Here is a 9,711-nt window from a genome sequence, read left to right on the forward strand (position 1 = left end):
AAACTCCGTATTTGTTTTTTTTTTCAGAAAGAAAGTTTTACCTGTATGAAGGAATATGAGATGATGCTAGGAGCACAAGGAAGTTGTTTAAAAGAATTTTTCAGGGAACCAAAACCTCCAGGGAATATAAGTCATGCAAGTAAATTTCCACATGTTCTATCTAATCACTTCTCTCACGTTTTTAAATGTGTTATGTGCCCTAAAATGATAAACAATGAATAAAAAGCATCAATTAAGTATCCTCTTTATCTGTTCTGTTGTGGAGTGGGGGTTTATCTCATTGAATTATTTCCTCACAGGCCCTAGTCAGAAGAATAGAGATTTAAATACCCTTGGATCAAACACTTTATCTTGCTTGGGGTAACAGAGCGGAAATCAAAATATTTCTCTAGCCAGTTGCTGCTGCCCAATATAACATGTCTTCTGATTAATTATAGGTTTTTAATCAAACGTATTCCCCTTTTAAACCATAAACATAGCTTAGTATAAATTTTGGTTCTTTTTTTCCCCCGTTTTTTATAGGAAATTCTCATGCCAAGGCTGACACCTCCTCTACTTTTTTCATCTTGACAAACAAGGTTAAATAAGCATAAGCAGAACTTAAACAAATCATCCATATACATCACTGTCTTTCTAACCAACAGGAAGCCTCTATAAAAACGAGAGATTTCAATTATAAAAATTTACACAATGGAACTATGAAACATGCCTAGAGAAAAGGCTAATAGTTGTTCTTTAAGAAAATTCAAGTTAGATCCTAAGACACAATATACATGGGCCCCAAAAAGTTGTCAATAGATAAATATTTTAAAAATAAGATACTCAAGCCTGTAATCCCAGCACTTTGGGAGGCCGAGGCGGGTGGATTACAAGGTCAAGAGATCGAGACCATCCTGGTCAACATGGTGAAACCCTGTCTCTACTAAAAATAGAAAAAATTAGCTGGGCATGGTGGTGCGTGCCTGTAATCCCAGCTACTCAGGAGGCTGAGGCAGGAGAATTGCCTGAACCCAGAAGGCGAAGGTTGCGATGAGCCGAGATCGCGCCATTGCACTCCAGCCTGGGTAACAAGAGCGAAACTCTGCCCCCCCACAAAAAATAAATAAGATAAATCTGTTTACTTTTATATTGAAAATACCATTGATTCTCATTATAAAATTGAGATTCCCATTACACTTTAATCTCATGACATGTTTGAAAATTACCCTGCATGTCTAGAAAACTATACATTTTTAGAGAAAAAGGATACAGGAGAGTTTGGAATAAAGGTTAAATGTTGAGTTAAATTAGGTCAACGTCATAGCATACCTGAACTGGACACTATGGAGCCCTGTTTCAGGGTTCCATTATGAGACTACCTGCAACTCTTCCAAATTCCCCAAAGACTTATTTTCTGTAACTCTATGAAAGGTGTGAACCCAAGAAATTGAGAATGATTTGGTCTGAAAGATAAAAAACACAGGACAGAGAGCACATTTTACCAAGCTCTTAATCTCCTTGAAGAGTGTACACTAACCAGAACAGATTATTGAGGGGGGTCCAAACTTGTGAAACTTCCATAGTGCATGCATTTAATCCATTCTTTGATTCTAGATTTCATGGTTGCGAGTTCTGGAACACAGTGTCCTTATGCACAGCTATGCTAGATCTAATCAAACCAACTGGAAGGCAGTGTGTTCATGTCCCCAGTGCCCAGATTGGAGTGATTTCCATTTCTAAACTAGTGTCTGCAACCAGCAACCAGTCAGCCTCCTGCATCTGGACACGGCTGATGGAGTTTGGGATCTACTGTAGATGTAAATGAGGAATCTAAGATTGTTATCCTAACAGAAGAAGAGCTAATAAATGAAAGGCTAATTCACTTGCTTCATTTTTAGTCCACACTGGGAATCTGTTAAATTAGCAGGTTTGATTAATGTATTAACAATACAATACTCTTGATTATTTTAAATGGCTTGCTATACTTTCCAGAAACATAAGGTTTACTTGTCATGAGATATGCAGGGCAACAGAGCTTCCTGTGACTTCAAACTCCATGGGAACATGGGAAGTTTGGTTTGGGGAGGCTCTTCTCTGTGCCAAATCCCCTGCTTGCCAGACCTTTCCTCCTCATCCTTATTTCCTCTCTCCTTGTCTTTAATCTTCCCACTGCCTCCTTCTCCTGCCTTGAACATACCTGAACCTCCCCCATGTTTATGTTAATAATATATTATTATGAGATAATTAAAACAAATAATTATTACTGGTCAATAATTATCAAATAATTTTAATAATAAATGATATTATTTAATATTAATATTAAATAATAATTATTATTAGATGATAATAAATAAATATTAAACCTTCAAGATTCTGGAACCATTTCTAGATATCTTTCTTTTTTAATTTTAATTTTATTATTTTTGAGGTACAGGTGATTTTTGGTTACATGGATAAATTCTTTACTGGTGATTTCTGAGATGTTAGTGCACCTTTCACCTGGGCGGTATACACTGTACCCAATATGTAGTCTTTTATCCCTCACCTCCCTCCTGACCTTCCCCCTCAAGTCTCCAAAGTTTATTATATCATTCTTATGCATTTGCATCCTCATAGCTTAGCTCTCATTCATAAGTGAGAGCACACAGTATTTGGTTTTCTATTCCTGAGTTACTTAGAATAGGCCAGGTGTGGTGGCTCACGCCTGTAATCCCAGCACTTTGGGAGTCCAAGGTGAGCAGATCACCTGAGGTCAGGAGTTTGAGATCAGCCTGGCCAACATGGTGAAACCCCATCTCTACTAAAAATGCAAAACTTAGCTGGGCATGGTGGCAGGCTCCTGTAATTCCAGCTACTTGGGAGGCTGAGGCAGGAGAATTGCTTGAACCTGGCAGGCAGAGGCTGCAGCGAGCTGAGATCGTCCCATTGCACTCTAGCCTGGGAGACAAGAGCAAAACTCCATCTCAAAGAAAAAAAAAAAAAGAAAGAAAAATGGCTTCCAGCTCCATCCAAGTTGCTGCAAAAGACATTATTCTGCATTATTCTGTCCCTTTTTATGGCTGAGTAGTATTCCATGGTGTATATACACCACATTTTCTTCATTCACTGGTTGGTTGATGGGCACTTAAATATGCAAGTTATGGAGCTATGGTTCCATACCTTTGCAGTTGCAAATTCTGCTGCTATAAACATGCGTTACATGTGTCTTTCTTACATAATGACTTCTTTTCCTTTGAGCAGATAACCAGTCATGGGATTGCTGGATCAAATGGTAGTTCTACTTTTAGAACCTTTAAGGAATCTCCATGCTGTTTTCCACAGTAGTTGTACGAATTTACATTCCCACCAGTAGTGTAAAAGTGTTCCCTTTTCATCACATCCATGCCAACATATATTGTTTTTGACTTCTTAATTATTTAATGTTAATTTAATATTTTAATAATTTTTAATTATCTCTAGATATTTTTCTTTATATTTAATTCTTTTCATAACCAAAATTCTCAAACAAATGGTATTCACTCACCTCACTTTCTTAATCCCCTTCAATCCTCAGCTCATGGTGGTCTGGATTTTGTCCCGAACATGCCACTAAACCTGCCCTCATTAAAGTCCCCCTTGGCTGCCTCCCGTTACTGTTCTTCATCTCTCTGCAGTACTTGCCACTGTAGCCACGTCCTTCTTCACACCTCCTCCTCCTTTTACTTCCACGCTTCTCCATTTCCTAGATCCCCACCTACCTTTGTGATCATTTCTCCTCTGTGACCTTCTTTAACTACCTTTGCTCAGCAAACAGACACATCTGGTTCACATTGCTAAAATGCTTCAGGGGTTGCCCATCTCTTAAAAGATAAAATCAGGTCTCCTTAGCATGGGATCAACATCCTCAGGGTCAGCCCCTGCATATCTCTCCCAGCCATTCAGTACCAGCCCATCCTATGCTTCAGCTATGTCAACCTTTTTGCAGTCACAAACATGTTATGCTATTTCACGCTTCTGTACCTTTGTACAGAATGTTCTTGACTCCACCCCCATCCTCCACTAAAGAATTCTAGCTCATCTTTTAAGACTGAGGACAAGGGTGAGCAATTCTGGGAAGCTTTGTCTCCCCCCAAACAGTGGTAGCAACCCCACCTGGGTCCCAGGCATCTGTGACACATTTTCACTGTAGAGCTCTGCACCCTGTTACCTCTCCTGGATCGAGTCTTATGAGAGCAATAGGTTTGCTTCTCTCTCTCTGTCTCAAGTTTGCACACCACATCTACCACATGATTAGGGCACAAGAAATGCACCCTTCTTTTATTTCTCTGATTTAGTATAATTTGTCCTGAGCTTTCTATTCAATTCATAGAAAATTTTCATTTCAGTTACTACTGGGAAATGTCCCTTCCCAGAGTCAGGTGGAAGTCCAGGGTCAGATGGAGGTGGATGATGCAGAGCATGCAAAGAGTTTCTGTCTACCTGGTCACCACATCCAGGCCTGTTGTCCAAAATACCATGGAGCCCTGAGACAAGTTCTTTTAAGGCTTGGGCCTAGGGCTTCTTTTCACAGAGATTCTTAAGGTCACAGCCCTTGATGTTTAGATAGTTCGACCCCACCCCTCAGCTGCCCTCATTGTTGGTGCTGTTGAAAAGCAAGGTCCAGATGAGCATGCTTCAAGGCCACCCCAGTGACTGTTCTTTCTCTCATATCCAGGGACTCCCTTAGTCTCCAGTCAGGATGCGTACCTTCAGAAAGACAAAGCTCCCACTCCTGCCCATCACGAAGCAGCACGATTCTCCTCAAGGTGCAAAGGGAGCTGAAACAAAAACAGAAATAGGGATGTCTCCTCCTGTTTTCAGCCCTGCAACAACCAGCTCTGAAAGACAAGGGCATGACAGGGTCTTGCTACCTTTTTGAGGCAAAGAGTACCCTCAGTGAAGAAGCCAAGACACAAGTAAGTATCTCAAGAAATTACTCTGCCATATAACCACCCATGAATTTCTTTCATTACTTAATTAAAAGCAGAAATGGCCATGAAAAACATAAATGGAATTGCTCTCCCAAAGAAAGACACCTCTACCTGGCAGCCCTCCTCTCTCAGCCTAATCCTTCTCCTTCCTTCACCAAGGAGCAAGCCCTAAAGCATCTGGGATTCCCTGTCTGTGGCCCGGGAACACTACTCACATGGCCGAGTTTATTTGAGCTGCTGACTTGGGCTGCTGACGCAGGGTATTTGCAGCAGCTGCACTAACCCACTTTTTCTCATGGATGATTTTAATCTCTTTAATTTTTGCCCAGCCTGTGAGAAAACTGAAAGCGTGGTTGGGAGGGGGCGGGAGATAGAAGTTACAGGTCATGAGCTGAGTGGCAGCTAAATCCTGTGGGAGGAAGCTAACGCGAGTGTAATCCTTTCAGGAAAACAAGTATTACTGGAGAGGAGAAAGCTGCCAATGAAACTTTGTTCCAAGAATAAATAGCACATTTTCCCTCAGTGTTTGCTTTTCTCTCTTTGATCCCCTTGAAGCCCTCTGGAAATGCCTGGCCAGCAATTTTTCTCCCCTCTGAGGCTGGGGAGAAGGAGCCACAAGCACTCACTTGAGATTCCTCAAATGAAGGCATACATAGGGGCTCCCGGGCAATGCTGGAGTCATGAGGCCTGTGGAAGCCCCGGATCCAGACATCGGCATGAAGTTTAATTACCGCAAATATGCCACGGTGTTTCCAAACATGCTGTCATCACGGCCCAGAAGTCGTTTAGAAGGGAATAATAATAGATAGGGTATATCTGACTAAAGCCACTGGGAGCCATGGGAGTCTGAAAATGGAAAAGGAAAGGCAAAGGCAAAGCTTGAGTGGGTTAATGTTTAGCTTTGGTCCCAAGCAAAATAAATGCCTGCACACAGTGAGGCTGACAAGAGCATGCCCTCACCGTGGGGAGTTCATGACTCAAGCGCTCTAGAAACCACAGTCCTTAGTTACTCACATAGTTTCCCCTTCTTTTCCCAAAGAGTTTCATTCTAAGGGAGTTGCAGGCAGGGCAATGCCAGTGAAAGATGAAAGCCATGGCATCAGACAGACTTGCCTTCAGTTTTGGTTTTCTCACTTATTACTTGTACTAAGTATGACAAGCTAAGTACAGTACTCGGCGTCCTCATCTGTCACATGGGAATAATACTTCTCTTACAGGATGGTGATGAAGAATATATGAGATGATGGATGTAAACACTTAGCATCATACTTGACTCTGAGTGTTCAAATGTCAATTCCCTTCCACCACTGCCTCCCCATAGCATCATTCAAATCAGAAAACACTTACTAAGCACTGATTCACGGAAAGACTTACAGCAGGCTTATGCAGGAAGCCAAGTATAAAACCCACTCAATAAGAAATGACATTTGAAATGAGGATTCAAGCCTGAAAAGTGTCGAATAACAGGCAAATGTGATGTCATAAAACTGCACATGAGGCACTGATCAATGGCCAGTCCTGACAGTCTGTCTTAGGAGTCCCCTAGAGAGTTGAGATAGCTAAGAAAAGCTTTGTGGAGAGGGCTGGGCTTACTCTGGACAGAGCAGCAAGGAACAACTAGGAAAAAGCCAATAGACTTATTTGACTTAACTAAGTACACCTTAAGGGATTTGGGGAAGATATCTGGAAAGGAAATTGGAAATTTTCCTGAGTTAAAGATGATGAAAAATTCTCCATCACTCTCCCCTTTAAGAGATAGAGTCTATGTCTCTTCCTGAATCTGGGCAGATTCAGCAGCTGCTTAACAAATAGGATGTGGCAGGAATGATGCTGTGCGGGTTTCAGACCTAGCCTTGGAGAGAGCTGGTAGCTTTTGCTTCCTGCTTCTGGCTACTTCTGCTCTGTAGACACTGCCTCTTAGAATCAAGCCATCATGCTGTGAAAAATCCAAGCATGGGTTTTTCGCAAATGGAAAAGCCATATTGGACTCTTCAATCAAAAGCCCAGCTGAGCTCCCATCCAACAGACAGTCATAAGAACAATCATGTGAGTGATCCGTCTTGTATATTCCAACCCAGTCAAGCCCCCAGATGACTGAAGTCCCATGTGAAGCAGAACCACCAAATGATCCCAGTAAACTCACAGAATTTTGAGATAATGAAACGTCACCTGCTGTTAAATACAAATTTGGTGGTGGTATATTATACAACACTAGATAACTGACACAGGAAGGGACTCATGGGAAGCACTGAACATCAAACACCATAGTCTAAATTCATTATGATCATCATAGAAACTATTAGCAAATGATCACTATGTGCCAGACACTATGAGGTAAGATTTTATAACTTTTAAAATTTAACCTTCTTTTAAACCGGTTAAGTAGGTACTATTATTCATATTTAATTGTCAAGTAAACTAAAATTTAGAAAGGTTTAGAAATTTGCTCAAGATTTTACAGTTTTTACAGCCAGAAAATAGTAGAGATGGGATTCAAACCAGTTATATTCTGAACACTCCCTAATCTGTCATCTTTTTTCTACAAGGTAAATAAACAGTAAGCATACTGATAATCTTGACAGATACAAACAACTCTCCAGCTGCAAATTGTCAACCAGTTTGAAAACCCACAAGCTGCCTGGGCTTGTCAAATAATTCCATGCAAAACAATGGCAATTGTATTAGTTATCTATTTCAGTATAATCACCCCTACAAAAACAAAAACAGTGGCTTATAACAACAATAATCATTTATTATTTCTCATGGTTTTGATGGATCAGGAATTTAGGAGTGGCTTAACTGGAAAGTTCTTAGCTTGGGGTCCCTCAGGAAGTTGCAGTCAGTTGTTGGCTGGAATTTAAGTCATCTAATGACTTGCCTGGAACTGCAGGTCCACTCCAAGGCAGTTCACATCTTCAGCCGACAGGTTGATGCCAGTTGCTGGTGGGAGGCCCCAGTTCTTCATCAGATGGGTCTCTCCAGAGGGTTGAGTGTCTTCATGGCTTGACAACTGGCTTCTCCCAGAGCAAGTTTTCTGAAAGGCAGAAGCCACACTGCCTTTTAGAATATAGCCTCAGAGGTCACACATCAACCCTTCTACCTTATTCTGTGGATTACATAGGGTCATCCCTGATTCAGTGTGGGAGGGGACTCCACAAAATCATGAATACCAGGAGAAGCAATCATTAGGAGCCATCTTAGAGACTGGCAATCATACATCTCTGTCTATTCCAAGTACTTTGGCTTTAAAGCAGGATACTTGAGGCTTTTATATGTGTCTTTACGGCTAAAGATCAAAGGTTAAAGAAGTCATTTGGGATGACCCCAGCCTTCATTACCAAAATAAGAAATTCTGAAGCACTCATTTGAAAGCTGTTTCAAATATCAGAACATTTTTAAACTCCTACCATCTATCTCAGAAGTGAGAGATTCTCTAGAGGGCACCACTGGCTATCTTAGATTCCCACAGCACCAAAGAGGGTCATTCACAAGAGAATATCCTGAAACTGCTAAAAACCTTATATCTGATGGAGGGATCCAAGATGGCCAAATAGGAACAGCTCTGGAGTGCAGTTCCCAGTGAGAGCAACACAGAGGGTGAGTGATCACTGCATTTCCAAATAAGTTATTATTGCCCATACACCAGGAAATTCCCAGGCTGAAAAGCATCACGAGTTTCCAGCATGACTGTTTCAGCCAGCACAGCGGGGCTCCTCATAAAAATTCACACAAATCTGGGTTCCCATTGCAACTGGTGCCTGGAATGCCTGGGAGACAGAGCCGCCCATTCAACTGAAAAAAAAAGGGGGCTGAAACAGGGAGCCAGGTGATCTGGCTTGGCGGGTCCCATCCCTGCAAAGACCAGCAATCTGAAATGCTCAGGGTTGAGAGTTTCACAGCAAGTGCAGCTGGACCCGGGATGGTCCAGCTCTGTGGGGGGAAGGGCGTCCGCCACTACCGAGGCAGTCCACCCCTACTGAGGCAGTTCTAACTATACCTCTATAAATAAAACTGCAAGGAAGTTCACACAGCAGCTGGGCAGAGTCCATGGCAGCTCAGCAATGCCTCTGCTGGTAGACTGTGACTAGACTACCTCCTTGCTGGGCAGGGTAGCTCTGAAAAAAGCAGCATGTCAGGAACTTACAAATAAAGCCCCACCCTCCCAGGACAGAGCACCTGGGAGAAAAGGCAGTTATGAGTTCCACTGCAGCAGACTTAAATGTACCTACCCAGCAGCTCTGAACAGAATAACAGAGCTCACAGCTCAGCACTTGGACTCCTATAAGGGACAGACTATCTCCTCAAGCAGCTCCCTGACCCCCATATACCCAAAGAGACACCTCTTAAAGGAGAGCTCAGGCTGACATCTGGCGGGTATCCTTCTGGGACAAAGATAACAGAAGAAGAAACTGGCAACAGTGATCCCTAGGCAAGCAGGGTCTGGAGTGGACCTCCAGCAGTCCTATAGCAGAGGGTCTGTTAAAAGGAAAACTAAAAATCAGAAAGAAATAACTTCATCATCAACCAAAAGGACATCTGCTGAGAGACCCCATCTGAAAGTCACTACTACAAAGACCACAGGTAGATAAATCCACAAAGATGGGAAGAAACCAGCACAAAAAGGATGAAAACACCCAAAACCAGAATGCCTCTCCTCCTCCAACGGATCACAACTCCACCAGGAAGGGAACAAGGCTGGATGGAGAATAAGTCTGATGAATTAACAGAAACAGGCTTCAGAAGGTGGATAATAACAAACTTCTATGAGCTAAAAGAACATGTT

At 42.1% G+C, this 9,711-nt stretch overlaps 1 protein-coding gene across 1 annotated transcript in view; it reads right to left on the minus strand.

Moving 5' to 3' along the window:
- EVA1A (eva-1 homolog A, regulator of programmed cell death) overlaps positions 1-3,932 on the minus strand; it is a 74,761-nt gene extending 70,829 nt beyond the window's left edge. The window contains exon 1 of the mRNA XM_017508785.2: positions 3,717-3,932. The gene's annotated coding sequence lies outside the window, so the exon portion shown is untranslated. The remainder of the gene's footprint in view (positions 1-3,716) is intronic.
- Positions 3,933-9,711: the final 5,779 nt, after the last annotated feature.

This window comes from Cebus imitator, unplaced genomic scaffold (assembly GCF_001604975.1).
Source record: "Cebus imitator isolate Cc_AM_T3 unplaced genomic scaffold, Cebus_imitator-1.0 Scaffold399, whole genome shotgun sequence".
NCBI classification, from domain to species: domain Eukaryota; kingdom Metazoa; phylum Chordata; class Mammalia; order Primates; family Cebidae; genus Cebus; species Cebus imitator.